Genomic DNA, 17,045 nt, shown 5'->3' with positions numbered 1-17,045 from the left:
CAGCCTGGGGCATCTTCACCCCAACCAGTTGGTCTGAGCTCCCTCCCCTCTCTCTTTGTTTTCCACTGGCTACATCTCAGGTTTGCCTAAGAATTAACTGTAATTCTTACAGGATGTGTAACTCTTACAGGATAATACTGGATTCCATCTAGGTCTATTAGAATCAAAGGTGGCTCCTTTGAAAATCAAGAGATCAAAGCATTAGATGAAATGACATAGCATCCTAACAGATACAATTTCAATTTGTGTTCACTGAAGGTGTGAAAGAAAATTCTTGGGGAAAAAATGCTTTGTTTGGCTGTGAGCTAACCAAACCAAACCAAACACCCCCACCCCCAAATAAAAAAACCAAAACCAAAAGAAAAACCTTCCTGGAAGGAGCTTCTGTGTCAGCAGAGGGACTGATGGACCAATTGGAATCTCAGTAGTGCACATAGAAATTGGAGTTTTGTAGGTTCAGAGACTACCATATTTGGGTTAGTTTTAACCTTCTGGGACAGCCCCATTTTGTATCTGAACTAACACCTTATGATGATAAAGACCTCATAGAAGCTGGGCTGTGGCAGCACTCGGGAGGCAGAGATAGGTGGATCGCTATGAGTTCTTCAGGGCTAGCCTGGTGTACAGAGTGAGTTTCAGGCCAGTCAAGGTTACACAGAGAAACTCTGCTTTGAAAATCCAAACCAAACAAAACCAAAACCAAACAAACAAGTACACAGACAAAACTCCAAAAGAACCTCTTAGAAGCTATTAACTTAGCAGAACACCAGTCTGCACCAACCCAAGACCCAAGAATGTCAGAGATAAATGCCAGGTGGTGGTGTCACATGCCTTTAAATGTGTTGATAAAGGAAGCTGCTGAGCAACCTGTGAGGAAAACAGGAGAAATTGGAACGTGTTAAATACAGACTATGTTGTGCGCAAGTGTGCGTGCGTGCGTGTGTGTGTGTGTGTGTGTGTGTGTGTGTGTGTGTGTGTGCATGCGTGTAGAGAGAGGTAGGGGCATGTAAGGGAGTACATGTGTGTGTGCACATGTGATTCAGGATCCGGTCTAGAAACAGGATTTACCCCTGCTCATTCAGAGGCTATGACGGCAGTGGATGGACTGTGAATACAGGGTGGTCAGGGCAGGTCACACACTTGGACACCAGCAGCAAAGGGAAGCCAGCACACCTGGGGTGGGGGTGGGGCTGCACTGCTGTGGTCTTCTTTTCAGCACCTGGGAAAACAGATTGTGCCTGAATTGCCTTGGGTTATCTTAGGGTCAGCCTTTTCAGGCTCAGATCCTTCCCCTAAGTTGGGACCATTAAGTGACCCTGAAGTGCCAACAGGGGGCCTCACTGAATTGCTCCTCAGGTCAGCTTCTCCTGAACAACCTGCCTTTCCACTTGTCTTGCAGTCTCCCAGAAATCTACCTGTACTGGTTGGTTTTGTGCCAGCTTGACATGGGCTGGAGTTTTCACAGAGAAAGGAGCCTCCCTTGAGGAAATGCCTCCATGAGATCCAGCTGTAAGGCATTTTCTCAACTAGTGATCAAGGGCGGAGGGCCCAGCGCATTGTGGGTGGTGCCATCCCTGGGCTGGTAGACCTGGGTTCTATAAGAAAACAGGCTGAGCAAGCCAGGGGAAGCAAGCCAGTAAGTGACATCCCTCCATGGCCTCTGCATCAGCTCCTGCTTCCTGACCTGCTTGGGTTCCAGTCCTGACTTCCCTTTGTTGATGAACAGCAATGTGAACAGTGTAAGTTGAACAAACCCTTTCTTCCCCAACTTGCTTCTGGGTCATGATGTTTTGTGCAGGAATAGAAACCCTAAGACATTACCTACAAGCTCCCCTTGTCTCACCTTGCTTCCTGGAAATCTAAGAGCAGGCTTATGGTGTGGGAGCCAAGGGCCTGGAGGAAGATTCTGCACCCGGAGCTTAGCTGGGAAAGTCTCCAGATCCCACAAGGACATGGGGCCAACACTGAATAATGAGAGGTTGCCAAAAGAAGTCTGCATGGCATCCTGGGTAATGAGGTATTCAGGGGCCACTTCTAGGAGGAAAAACAAAGCAAAGCAAAAGGGTATGAATGAGGAGGAGGGGCAAACGATGAAGAGGCTCAGTGTTTCCTGTTGACAGGAACAGGGAGGAGACAGAAATACAGACAGGTGCATATTGTTGTGTAGGTGCACCATCTTTAGGAATTCAGCTAGGTCAGCTGGGAAAAGATCATGGCCGGCGGGCTTGCTGATTTTCCCCCATAGGAGAGGGTCGGGGAGGTCATAGGAGCTTCACCTCAGTAGTCAGCCCTGCCGCTCAGCCTTCTGTATCCAGTTCTGTCCTAATTTCACAGGTCTTGGGAGGGGGTGTGGACCACAGAAAGAGGATGAGAGGAGGGGGTTCTGTCTATGCAGCCTTGGGGAAGACAACACCCCAAAGACAACTGCTGGGTACAGGCTTTAATGTATGGCTACTTTAAGGTTATTTATGCTCATGCCTGTAACCCTTCACCCACTGCTCTTGGCCCCCATAGGCTCTTAGGGAGTGACTATTAGGAGGTGTGGCCTTGTTGACGGAAGTGTGTGTGTGTGTGTGTGTGTGTGTGTGTGTGTGTGTGTGTGTGAAGGGCTTTGAGATCTCAGATGCTCAAGCCAGGCCCAATGTGGCTCTCTCTTCCTGCCACCCGCCGACTCAGAGGTAGAACCCTCAGCTCTTTCTCCAGCACTATGTCTGCCTGCATGCCGCCATGCTTCCTGCCATTGACAGCAACAAACTGAACCTCTGTACCGGTAAGCCAGCCCCAGTGAAATGTTTTCCTTTAGAAGAGTTGCCTTGGTCATGGTGTCTCCTCCTAGCCATAGAAACCCTAAGAAAGACACCCTGTAAGTACAATAAACTCGTTATTTCTCCCCCGGGGAACTTTAATGAATTGCTACTACAGTTTGTCCTCGGGACCTTAGAAGAAGGGGTAGTTGTTGTTTATGTCTCTTCCGGGGCAATACATATTGTTGTGATAGAATTGTGGCTTGAGTCTCGACAGATCACACCAGGAAGAGGTTTATTGAGGATGACGGAGTCAGAAGTGAGAGAGAAAGAAGAAAGAGATGAGGGGGTCAGGAGGGTCTGTCTTTTATTTAAACTGTGACATAAATGCTCCCAGGTAAAGGTGGGAGCTGAACCATATGTACGCTGGGAATGTATGATCATTGCCATGGCAACAGATGCGCAGGTCCCTGTCGCCTATAAATGACGTCACCCAGAGGCAAAATCGGTTCCTGATACCAGCACATATGCATACTTTATGTATTTTGTTTGAGGGATGATATAGAAGAACGCAGAAGGAACGGTTCTTCTCGTAGGAGAAATCTTACTCTTTATTTTCTTCTAACCATTTGAATATATTTTCTTTAGGATTTATTTATTTGTATGTATGTGAGCACACTCTTGCTGTCCTCAGACACATGGGAAGAGGGCATCAGATCCCATTACAGATGGTTGTGAGTCACCATGTGGTTGCTGGGATTTGAACTCAGGACCTCTGGGAGAGCAGTCAGTGCTCTTAACCGCTGAGCCATCTCTCCAGCCCCCCTTTGAATATTCTTCACATGTGCATTTCATATTGTGGTAGGTGAAAATGTTAAATGACTGAGTGGGTAGGCGGGGAGAGTAGTTGGAGTGGTTGGTTTACAACATTATAACAGCAAGTTACGAAGTTGGCCAGATAAAATTTAGGATGCTCAATTATAATTTAATTGTCAAACAGGAAGTTCATTTGTGTGACAAAGTGCATGTCAAACCTTATTGCTGTCCCTGTGTTCTGTAGCCTAACCTGAAGGTGCTGCTGGTGGGGAACCCGAGGACAGGGCACGAATCTCAGCATTTCTTGGAGAAAGTCCCCGTTCTGAATGCAAGAGGTGGGCAGAGTCCAGGAGTCCAAGGGTGCCGGGCAGAGGTTGGGGTTGGAGGTGGGTACTGTGTGGAGTACCAGAATGCAGTGTGCACTCCCAGGGTACCCTGAAGTCTGGGCGAGGGTGCCAGGGATGCTGAAACCCTTAGCCTATCAAACCATTACTCTCGGGAATCTCGTCCCAGCAATGAAAAGCTGAACAATACCCATGCAGCAATCTCATGGCAGGTTACGGAAGGAGTCACAGAAAGCCTGACATTGTTTGTCTTCAGGGGTCTGTTACTACCACCAAGAATGTCAACCTCCTTTGGGCCCAGGACATGGTGAGCAGCCTTGGAATGAGCACATGGAACCAAAGGTTCCCAACCTATCTCAGTAGGACTTCAGGCAGGCAGTTGGGACACAGGAGCCAGTGGACTAAAGACTATATTTTCCCTCAGGGGACAAGAAGTACTTCAGTATTTCTCATGCATCACTGAATGGCAGTATCTGTAGAAGATGCGTGTACCAAATACACAGCGAGACATGCTTTAGAAGAAAGGAAACAGGGAAAATTAATTTTACTATGTCATTTTGCTCAAGATGTAATCAATATATGACTAATTAATGAGATTAATGATTAATGAGAGACTTTGACTTTTTAAAAGCCTATCTCAAAATCCAGAGAGCACAGAGGCCTCATGTGGTAATCCTTCTCCACAGGCCTGTGGGAAGGCTTTCTATCTCTTCCCTCTCTCCTTCCCTCCCTCCCTCACTTCCTTCCTCCCTTCCTTCCTCCCTTCCTTTCTTTCTTTCTGATCAGTTTTCTGAGATTTGGAAGCAGCAACAACCCCCTTTTCTGGAAACTTGCCCTGCCCCCAACTCCAGTCCCACCCAACTCACCTGCCAACCTTCCCAGCTCCTAACAAGTACAGGTTGTGCCAAACCATATTAGCTGGCTCAGCTCTGGGTGCAATTTTATTAGTTCCCTGGCCTGTTATCCCAGCCTTGGCCATGGAAGCTGAGCCTTAACCCTCCCTAAACTTCAGGCATGCCTTGGAGTTCCTGAGGATAGGTAGGGATGTGTTGGGGGCTCAGACCTTACCGAGGCTGCCTTTCAGGCAACCCGAGATGAGGGGTGCCTTTTCCTTCTGTCTTCTGGGAGGCCAGCCCTGCAAGCTTAAGAGAAATTCCCTGTCCTCTAGCGCCCCCCTGTGGTGTATGAGAAGAACCTGAAAATGGCCTGCATCTTGGCCTTCTAGCATAATAAACAGCCTGGAAGGACCAACTTTTGTTATCTCCTTTAGTCTGAGAGGAGATGGGATTTGTTAACTGAATATGCAACGTCTCCTAGGGGTCGAGCTGCCTGCTGAGAGTTCAGCTGCTGAGGTGGCTGCAGAAGGAACTAAGCAGTAGCATAAATTCAGGCTGCTCCTCCCCGTTGGTCAGACAGGATCCTGTCTACACTTCACTGGAGGTGGAGCCTGAATGTGGCTTTACTGTTGTCTGTCTATCAGAGTTAGCTTTGGCTCTGACCAGTTAAAACCAAATGAACAACAAAAATAAATAATAAACGAATCGATAAATAAACACAATTAAGGTCTGAAAAGGCTGGTGGCGGCCTTATATACTTGACTAGTGAGTAGGAATCCCTGAGGTCAAGGAAGGTGGGGACCGTGGGGAGATGGATCAGTCAGTCAAGTACTTGTCTTACATCGGGGGACCTGAGTTTGAACCACAGAACTCACACTGGGGAATGGGACCTTTTTTGCTATCCCAACTCTGGGTTGGTTCAAACACAGCGATTCCACTGGCTGGCCAGCCATGGTGGTTTACTTGGTGAGTTTCAGGCCAGTGAGAAACCCTGTCTCTGAAAAGCAGGTGGATGGATGGAGCTTGTATAAAAAAACGTTGTCCTCTGGCTTCCATGCATGGCTTTGCAGGGTCTTGGAGGACAGTTGACCTCAGGAAGTTGAGTCTGCTTCCCCATGGCCACTGTGGCTTTGCAAGGGAGGGACATGGCCTTGAACAATAAAGCACCTCAGAAAGGAGTCCTTCCCACTGGGTGGCCCCAGCACTTAGAGTTAAGTGTATCTCTCACTTCCGCTAAGGCATTGAAGGCCTTAGAAGTCCAATTTAAAAATTTAAAGGTCTCCTTTAAGCTTTTAGCTGATGTCCTAACCTCAGCATAAAAGCTATGTGGGTTCTGGGGGGATGTGCAACAACCAAAGCCAGTGATGGAATTTGGTCATTTCTCTGTAGGGGATTTTGGTCATTTCAGGAGGCAGGATGTCTGTGCTCCATCTGTAGCTTTATGCATCTATATGTCTACACACGTATGTCCGAGGGACAGAGATTAGATGTCTATAGGCAGAAGGTGTTGTATGAACACCATAAGAAAGACCTGGATGTTTGCCCAGCCTTGACAGTTTCTTCAGCTTGAGCTCAGCAGTTAAGAGGACCTAGGGTTGCTTCCCAGCACCCATGTGACCATTCTCAACCATCTGTAACCCCAGATCAGGGTATCTAATACCTACTTTTGGCCTCTGAGAGCACTGGTATACACTTAGTGTAACATGAAGTTGCATAGACATTCATACATACATATAAAATAAAAATCAATTCCAGGAATAAAAAAAGAAAGAAGGAAGGAAGGAAGAAAAGACAGAGGCGAAATACTGAGTGCAGGTACAGGTTTTGTAGGACCTGTGGTAGATATCTCTCAACTCTTGTACTGGCCGGCCTTCTGTGCCAACTTGATGCAAGCTAGAGGCATCAGAGAGGAAGGAGCTGCAGTTGGGGAAATGCCTCCACAAGATCCAGCTGTAGGGCATTTTCTCATTCAGTGATCCAGGGGAGAGGGGCTAGCTTATTGTGGGTGGTGCTGTTGGTTCTGGGTTCTATAAGAAGGCAAACCGAGCAGGGCATGGAGAACAAGCCAGTAATCAATCCATGGCCTCTGCATCAGCTCCTGCCTCCGGGTTCCTGCCCTGTTTGAGTTCCTGTCCTGACTTCCTTTGATAATGAACAGGCATAAGCCGAATAAAGCCTCTCCTCCCCACGTTGCTTCAGGTCATGGTGTTTCATCACAGTAATAGAAACTCTAACTAGGACAACTCTGGATATATTATGGTCCACTAATAAGAGAACGAGGCACTTGAGGCTCTTGACTAGACAGGAGATGGAGTGGCATCTAAGCCCTCATTCCTTCCCTAGTGTTATTGGTCAGGATGTATGGATGGCGTTTACTGTTTCCTATGGCAGCGGGTAGGACTTGGGGCAGTTCCAAGGACGGTTGGCTGCTGGTGCCATCAACTATTAAAAAATCTATGTATCTACTGTACCATTAAAACGCTGGCCTCTGCCTTTAAAAGAATCTAATGGTGAGAAAATGACTGTGGGGTGTAGGGCACAAATTCTTACAGTGTCACAGTGATGAGGAGGGGACAGGAGAGGAGAACAGAGAGAAGACAGAAACAGCATTAAGAAGTCAGGGATGGAGGGGGTGCTCTGGAGAGATGGCTCAGTGGTGAAGAACACTGACTGCTCTTCCAGAGGTCCTGAGTTCAATTCCCAGCAACCACATGATGGCTCACAACCATCTGTCATGGGATCCGATGCCCTCTTCTGGTGTGTCTGAAGACAGCGACAGTGTACTCATACATAAAATAAATAAATACATTTTTTTAAAAAGTCAGGTATTAATCTATACAAGGAAAGAGAATATCTCTGAAGCCTCCGGGAGGCACCTCCAATGGCCTGGCTGTGACATGTGACAATCTAGCATGGAGAAAACAGGCCAGAAAGCCTGTCATGAGCACTAACGCCTCCATCCTCACTCAGGCTTTTCAGAACCGATTCCTGACAATGCCTGGTGTGCAACCCAGGCTCCCTGGGAATGGACCGATCATCTGTCTCCCAGAAAGTCAAGAATCTAGGAGTTTGATACCCCCAGTCACAGCCACAGAGTCTTAGGCTCAGAGGGTCACACAGGATGAGCGATCAGAGTAACCGATCTTGACCCAGGCTGGGTGGTCTCTGTCGTCCTGAACTGTGTGGTGGGGTAGAGGCATGGCTGTGGCGAAGACAGGCAGTGGGGTGGGGGGGGAGCAGATCTTTTTTGAATTGTGTTCTTTTAACCTGTAGTTGAAAGCATCCCCCAAACCCTGTTTCACGGTCCTATTTAGAAAGCTGCTCATCGAATGCCTGCCTTTTCATAAGGTACCGTTTCAAATAGTGTCATCATAAAACACACAGACATGGAGGTGACTTCACGGAGAGGTGGCCAGATCACGTTCTCTCCGCACTTTATGTGACCGTCTTAGGCCGAGGGTTAAAGGAACTAAGTGTCTACGGTCATCTAGGAGGCTCCAAGGGGGACAGAGAATCTTAAGGAAGAAATAGAAAGACATGCCTTTGGGAATCATAAAAACAGTGTCAGTCTTTCCTGGGTCAGTTTGTGATTACAATCTTTTGCTGCTGAAGGGGAAATCTCAGCATCCCCACAGTGGATAGTAATGGGATGTGGGCATGTCACCCACGACGGCTTAACGCTGCACATCTCTTGATGTGGTACAATTTGAACCCATGAAGTATAAAACTTGGTTTTTTCATTTTCCTTTAAGATAAACATTTTTTTTTTCTATGTAGCCTTCCAGGCTGGCCTTGGAAACTCAACCCTCCTGCCTCAGCATTCTGAGTACTGGGATTTTGGGGGTGATCCACCACATCTGGATAGACTGAACATCTGCTGTACCCAAACAGTTAAAATGGTGTATAAGGGAGCAGCCAAGACAGTTTTGGCCACGGGTAATGTTCTCCAGGGTCCCCAAGCCTCTCGCTTCCACACACCCTGGGGCTGAACTAGATTTAAAAAGGAAGGGAGAAAATCAATATAAAGATAGCATCATTTTCTGTGGTGAGACTCTGGCTTTGAACTAACTGGCCCAAGGACATTCTCAGGCCACGTGGGAGATTAGCCACTTATTGGCATCCTACCGTTTTCTAAGGTGACTCTACCCCGTTCCTAGGATATCAGTTTGCTTTAAGAATTAAAAAAGACCGCTGAAACCAAACACACAAAAGAGGGAGAGAGTGGGTTGGCTGTCAGTTTTGCTGAAGTCTGGCTCAAAGGCCATGGCCTTGGAGGACAGCTGCATTGCTTGTCCCTTCCATTCCATTGCAAGAGCAGTGGTCCAGGCTGCAGCTATGTGTCCTCTGTGACAGCTGCCCCTACCTAATTTATCTGGCCCCTACCTCCCAGCAGTGGCATTTTCCTTGGTAGGTTTTTTACTTACTTTTCTATTGTTGTTTCAAAACACCACGACCAAGACAATTTATAAAAGAAAGCATTTAGTTTGGGGTACACAGTTCCAGCAGGCAGGCAGGCAGGCTGACAGACAGGGCTCTGAAGCGGTAACTTAGAGTTATATTTAATCCACAAGCAGGAAGCAGAGAGAGAACTAACTAGGAATAGTGTTGGCTTCTGAACCCTTAAAGCCCACCCCCTGTGATACACCTCCTTCAACAAGGCCACGCCTCCCAATCCTTCCCAAACCATTCCAACTGGGGACCAAGCGTTTAAACATAGAGCCTCTGGGGGCTCTTCTCTTTCAAATTATCATGGCAGGGTTCTGGAAATGTGTGTTTGAAACCTCAGAAATTCTGTACAAAGCACACAGGATGTGGTTCTGGTTAGGAGTTAGAGAGAAGAACCTCCCTAAGCTCATCCTAAGACTACCAAAGCCAAGGGTGGTGGTATGTAAGGACAGAAAGCTAGGTTGTGGACAAGGGCCTCTGGGTATTAGTTAACCAAGAATGCCCACGTTCTAGAACCAGATGTTCCCCATCCCATATCCTGCCCTTAATAATTAATGTGACAGGTTTCTGCCTTCCTGTATTTTCCCTGTGTGCATGCTCCCTACTTCCTGATCTCTCCCTTCTCTCTCCCTCTCCCTCCCCCTCCTTACCTCCCTCCCCCCTCCCATCCCTGCTCAGAGGCAGCCTTTTGTACCTTTCCTCCTCAAGAAATCTCTTGCAGGAGGTCTGTGGTAGAGTGCTGTTTGCGGCATTGTTCCTCCAAGGTATTCTTCCGACACAAAACCCTTACCCTGGCTGCATAGTTGGGTGTTTTTGATCTAATGGATTTGTTGACTCTTGAGTTCATGCCCTGATTAGTTATCATCTGTGATGTCAGGCAGGGGAAGGACAGTGAGGCCAGCTACGTCTCTGCTTACGATGCCTGTGCTCTTCTTGGAGTTTTGTTTTTCTACATTCAAGAGACACACATATTTTGGAATAATAGACTTAAAGTCTAGTATGTGCTTTTATGCGGTTTTATAGAATCTTGTTAGGTCAAAATAAAGTCCAGTTGTGGGGGTAAATATAGATTCTTCTCTTTTTTGGGAGTAGTGGTGATGTAAGGACCACCTGGGATCGGGGGAGAAACAGAGACACAAGGCCAGGGCTTCCTCCAAACATGGACACCTTAGGGAAATGCCCTCTTTTGTTACTGTTAGGATTTCATACAGGGTCTCACTGGCTTAGAACTCACCACAGAGATCAGGCTGTCTTTGAACTCAGAGAGCCTCCTGCCTCTGCCTTCAGATGCTAGGATTAACGGTATGTGCCAACCAACATTCACTGCCAAGATTTATTTACTAGTTTTGAATGATGTGTGCGTGTGTTTCTAACTCCTCTATCTACCTGTGTGTGTTACAGCCCATGGAAAACACTACTCCAACAAGATCTCTTGTTTCTTTTCTCTTAAAATATTAATTGTATGCATATTAGCATCACCTGCGTGTATCTCTGTCATGTGCATTCAGTATCCGTGGAGGCCAGAAGGGGGCGATGGAAGCATCTTCCTTACAGTAAGTCTAAATACATTTTTCTAACTTCCAACTATTGGCTCTTGGGCAGCTTTCAGACAGATACCTAAAGACAACCTAATCGTTTTTTTAAGTTAGGCTCCTGTATGCTTTGGCAATCTTTCCCTAAGAGAACGCAGGAAGGAAAGACCAGGGCTATTTCAAAATCTGTGTTCTAAGGACATGCTTGCATGTCCTACTCAGAAGACCACACAAGCACGCACGCACGCACACACACCCCATGTATTATTACCAGTTTAGCATAAACCCGCTATTCATGGTTTCTTTGTTCTGAGTTAACTAACCCTCTCCCTAGTCCAGATCTCTCGAAAAGAATACCAAGTTTTTAACAGCAGTAACTAACGACTCAGTGTTTCAAATGCCTGAGCCTCAAACACCCTCAGAATGAGGGGGAAGGCACAAAGGCTGATAACAAACACAACATCACAACTCTCAGAAGTGTGGCTGAGGAGTTGACAAGAGATGGCTCAGTGGGGCAGAGGCGCTTGAGACCAAGCCCAACAAAGGGGGTTCAGTTCCCGAAACCCACAAGGTTGAATGTGAGCATGGACCTCCTAGAAGCCCCCCTTTGACCTTCCCACTCACCTAAACGTGTTTATTTTGACATGTACAGCGTGCTCACCCCCAGAGGGTCTGTCATCTACATTCTCGAGGGACGCAGACACTCCGAGCTCCGTACTCCATGATTGTTCTAGAAGTCAGGGTACTTTCCGCCCCCCTCCACACAATCCTTCACTTGTTTCTACGGTTTCTGCCTCTTCAGCATCTCTTGAATGCATGGGCTACTCCATTTACCCAAGACCGTCATTCTAGGCTAAGCTGCACCCCTCATCTGGACAGGGTTGGCAGTCCTGAGGGGTCACCCCAATCTCCAGTAGCCCTCATTGAGTCTTTTGCCCCAAAGCTCATGCGATGTGTTGGTCCTGCAAGCCCGATGCTGCTGCCCTGCAGACATGCGGGGAGCAGCACCCCGTTGTCCTGGAATGAAGTGGCCCTCAGCGCAGGGCGGAGGCTCCTGGCAGAGAGTCTCCACCTTGAGTTGTCTCTGTCACTCAAGGCAGAGTTGCTTCTGTCCCTTGAACAGGGTGTTTCCTTTTTATTTGGCTCTGGGCCTTCAGATATTTTCCTTCTAGATAAGCTCTCTCCCTTCCATGTCACTAAATGCCATTTAGCCTTAGTGTGTCCCCCATCTAGGGGGGTCATATGACTTCCCTGCTTGAGGTTGGGTCTCCTTTTTGAGAGTTTTAGGGCTCCTTGCACTTTTTCTCTCAATATGCTCTGCTGCTGCTGCTATGATGTCTTCATTTGAATTAAATTCCTATTAAAATTTACATATTAATTTATCAATAAATTAATTAAATTTAAATAATTATAAATTAATTATAATTTTAATTAAGTAAAATTTATTAAATTTTTATCGATAATGAAAATTTAAACTTTTGTTAAAACATTCATTTAATGAAAATATTAGTGTTATTGATGAATGAATGGTGTTTTATTAATTTTATTTAATACCATATTAATTTTTAAAAAAGGAATAAAAGATAGTTTATTTTGGAGCCATTTTGATTGGCTATGTCCCTAGAACACAGATCTAGGTTATCCCGAATTCCACGTACCAATGTAGAAATAGTTTCGTGATTTTTTTTTTTAATAGTTTTACAGGACGGAGAAAGTCATAAATCAAAGCAAGTTTAAAACACATTAATGGGTTCACCAATGAGATGAGCATAGTGTACACACCAGGCTGCTGCCGATGTCATGCTTAGCTAATGACTTTAAACGGTTTTATTTCTTATCACAGGATGTCACAGTACTGGGTAGGGCAATGAAAGGCTCTCCGAGAACGCTAAAACTGCCCCAGGTAAATAGCCTCTCAAACTGGCAGACTTCACTCTCCACAGGATTGAAATTTCACCCGGAACATCGGTTTCTCTGCCCTCCCAGACCGTTGCAGGAGTTTGTCACTCCTAAGCAGACACGGGCCTTTTTCAGAAATTTTCATCCATGGTAGGCAGCATTCTCTGAACAGATCTCTGCTGTTGTTAAAGCCGTGACCATCATGGCCCCTGCTGTTCTTCTCTGGTTGGTTGGCCTGATGCTGCTTGTGTTCTAATGCTAACATGAGGTCCCCAAGACCTGATTGCCAGAGATGAGAAAATCTGCACATAAACACAAGTGACACTCAGTGACCTTGCCCCCAATTAGTTTTGATTGATGAGGAAAGATGTCGATAGCCAATAGTTGGGCAGAAGAGACTTAGGCAGGGTCTCAAATCCCAGGTCTGGGGATTGAAGGTGAACCCCAAGGGGAAGAAGGTGGAGGAGGAAGGAGAAGCTGCCGTGGGTTAGGTGAACCATGAAAACGTGGCCCTGAGGGCTGGCCATTTGGAGTTTAGAGAAGCCCGGATAAAGCATAGTAAGTAATAATTTGGGGTTATCGATACAGTGGATTCCAAGAGCATGGATGATGGTGGATATCTATTTGGCTCTGATACTGATCAAGGCTTATTGGAAACATCAACAGTTCTATCCCTCAGATTATTTTGATGGGAAGCCCAGAAACCACATCATCTTACCCCAAAATTTATTGTGCTTTTCTGAAAAACAAAACTTGTTTGTTTCTCCCTGGGATGGGGACGCCCTGAGGCTATGTGGCATTAATGAAATGAATGGGGGAGGGGCAGACGGGGGAAGGGGAGAAGGAATAACCTACCAGCTAACAACCCTAAGGTGATGTCAGCAGCCCAGTGACTACATCTATTCCACTAGGGCTGTGTTGGGTCTTCACTAGACCATTGTCGCCTTTCTCAGTCCAAGCTGCTACAGGAGTTCCACAGCAGATGTGGCTGCAGCAACAACAAGGGTTTTCCTATGATCTAGAGGCTGAGCACTTGAATTTAGGAAGAGCCTGAATGACCGGGCTATAGGGAGGCCTTCCTTTTAGTTATATGCTAGCACCAGAGAAAGGAGGGAGGGAGACAGCTTGTTCACATGCACACAGACACAGATATATACAGAGACACAGACGTACACAGGGATACAGACATGCATGCACACACACACAGACATGCATGCACACACACACAGATACAGATATGCATGCAGACACAGACACACACATAGATACAGACACACAGACAGACACAGATACACACACAGATATACACACAGAGACATGCATGCAGACACAGACACACACATAGATACAGACACACAGAGACACAGAGACACACACAGACACACATACACAGAGACACACACAGACAGACATACACTCAGAGACACACACACAGAGAGACACACACAGAGAGAGACACACAAGCAGACACAGACACATACAAACAGATGCTCATAGACACAGATACACAGAAACACAGGCACACACACAGATACAGACATAAAAACTGTTATAGACCCACATAGACAAACACACAGACACAGGCACACAAACAGACACACAGACTCAAACACACACACATAGACAGACATACAAGCAGACACAGACACATACAAACATGCTCACAGACACAGATACACAGAGACACAGGCACACAAACAAACAGACACACACACAGACAGACATACAATAACACACTAACAGATACACACATACACACACCCCTATCCCCACCTTATCTTTCTCTCTTTTTCTTAGTTAAGGACTTGTCATATTTCCCTGGCTAGCCTGTAACCCAATGCATAGACCAGGTTGTCCTGGAACTCACAGACACCCACCTGCCTCTGACTCCCGAGTGCAGGAGCCACCATACCCCACTCTGTTTTTAACCACTGTGGCAATTCCACCTTTAGAACCCTCCCTGATGGCATTCTGACTCAAGGATGGATGGATTAAAGGTAGAAACAGGACAAGGATTTGTCAAAATGTCTCTTCAGACGTAAGGGAAGCTGTACTCACTGACCTCAGGGGCTCAACCCCCAGGCCATTTCATGAATCATTGTTTCAAATGGCTGGACTTTCTTTTTCAAACACAGGTGAAGAATCATTTTCCTCATTGCTTTAAGTATCGAAATGAAGTGACAATCACTAGCTGAGGGGGAAGTGGCTCATTTCTTTGTGCTACCTCCCAGGCAGCCACACAGCCAGGACCCACTCTAGACGGTATTAAGTATTCCTTAGTATTTCTCTTTGTTCATTTGAACTCCAGGCATCTTAGCAGGCACGCCATCATACTTTTTTTTCTGTAAGGATGGGGTCTGTAATTATACACTTCTACCCCGCCCCCCAAAGACTGCCTTCAGCAGCTCTCTCTGCATCCCCTGGGTTCATGCTTTGTCCAGCTTAAAACTCTTTTAGAAGCGGCCAAGGCCCTGTTCACAATTTTCTTATCTATTGGTGATGTCAGTTCCCCTTAGCAATCTTTGCTTCACCTTTCCCAGTAGCCTAGCAACAACGCTTACAGACAGCAGCCGAACGCACACCTGATTTTTCTGGAGGTCCCGTGGCATTGCGTCTCTGTCTCCGGAAGACACAATACGATGGTTATTCTGACCTAGAAGGAAAAAAAAAGAAAATGTTATCTTTCCTTCCACCACAAGCTTTCAGTTTTTAAAATGTCATCTCACTGTGGGACTTTTCTGGTCGGTGATTTGGAGCTATTTATTAATAAGCCGCCCCCAAGTAGTAATTTATTCTTTCCGGTCTACCAAAGGACACTGCACCATCTTTAATTTTAAAACATTTTTTTTTCAAGGTCGGCCAATAGCCCATTTATTTTGAATTATGATTGGTGAATTGAAATTACATGATGATTATGACTTTGTCACTTTAAATATATGGGCTTTGGAATCTAAAGCTTTTCTCTTCTATACTCAGACACCTGGGTGGCCTTCACCAAGCAGATCAATGTCTTTGAGCTTTAGTGTGGTTCTCTATACATGGGTAAGGGCTTAGCCACACACCATGGCAGAAAAGCTCGAAGAGTCCCCAACAGGAAGAGTCTCGACAGATTCACTTGTCTTTTCTGAGTGAATTCTGATAGGACCAAAACGGTTAATTTTGAGTTAATTCACAGGAAGTTAATTTTTATAGATTTATCTGTAAAAAAGAAGGCAACAAAAGGTAAATTTGTTAGTTGGGTTAGTACCTGTTTTACATGTATGGGTAAGTATGGGTGTATGTATTTCCTAATATTCCTAACAATGTTCACTTTTCAACTGTTATACATTTACATTTTGGGTGTGTGAGGGGCAAGAGGAAGATGGGGTTTCTTTGCCTAGCCCTGGCTGTCCCAGAGCTTCCTCTGTAGACCAGGCTGGGCTTGAACTCAAAGATCCACCTGCCTCTGCCTCCTGAGTGCTGGGATTAAAGGTGTGCACCACCGCCTACCTAGCCTTAAAAAAAAAAAAAACATTATTTTCTTTTGTGTAGTCGAGTGTTTTGCCTGCATGTATGTCTGCGTGCTAGGTGCAATGCTTGGTGCTTGAGGAAATGGTGAGTCTCCATGTGGGAGCTGGGGATCGAACCCCGGTCCTTTGCGAGAACAGAAGACCTCGAGTTATAATTTTTTAGATTAAATTATTATTTTATACATATGGGTGTTTCCTGTGCAGAGGCCAGAAGAGGACATCAGATTCTCTGGGACTGGCATGGGAGATGGTTATGAACCACCATGTAGGCGCTGGGAAACAAGCCAGCTTGTACTTTGAGATCAGAGTCCATCCCAGAGTCCATCCAAGCAGAAGCCTAAAGGTGGGCTTGTTTGCTATTACTATATGACATTGCCTATGAACAGGAAACTTACTTCACAAACCCCGAAATAAAGCAGGAAACCCGATGGGTGAAGATGGCCAGCTGGCTTCTAGTCCAGCTCATACGCTGTGAGTCTGCCTATGGATGGTGACGCCCACAGTGGGCAGGCCCTCCTACCTCAATTAAAAATCTAAACACCCCACTAACATGTCTACAGGTCATTCTGATCTAGACAACTTCTCAACTGAGCAGACTAACTAGGATGAAGACTATGATGACCGGTCTGTGGTACGGACGTTGGGTTTGCTCCACTTTGAAGGATATGGCTCAACAGAGAGCTTTGAACAGAAGAGTTTTCTGTCCTGGGGAGACTTAAACTTTTCTCTGGTTTCTTGGTAGAAAAAGAGATGGGATGGGGTGGTTTGAATAGGTTCAGTCCCCATACACTCTTGGGTTTGAATGCTTGGCCCTTAGGGAGTGGCACTATTAGGAGGTGTGGCTTTGTTATTGGAAGTTTGTCACTGTAGAACTCCTGGCTCATCTAACACCATGTCTACCATGTCTTCCCACCAAGAT

The sequence above is a fragment of the Micromys minutus genome, assembly GCF_963924665.1.
Source record: "Micromys minutus genome assembly, chromosome: 25".
Lineage (NCBI taxonomy): Eukaryota > Metazoa > Chordata > Mammalia > Rodentia > Muridae > Micromys > Micromys minutus.
Note: the sequence above shows the minus strand (reverse complement) of the source record.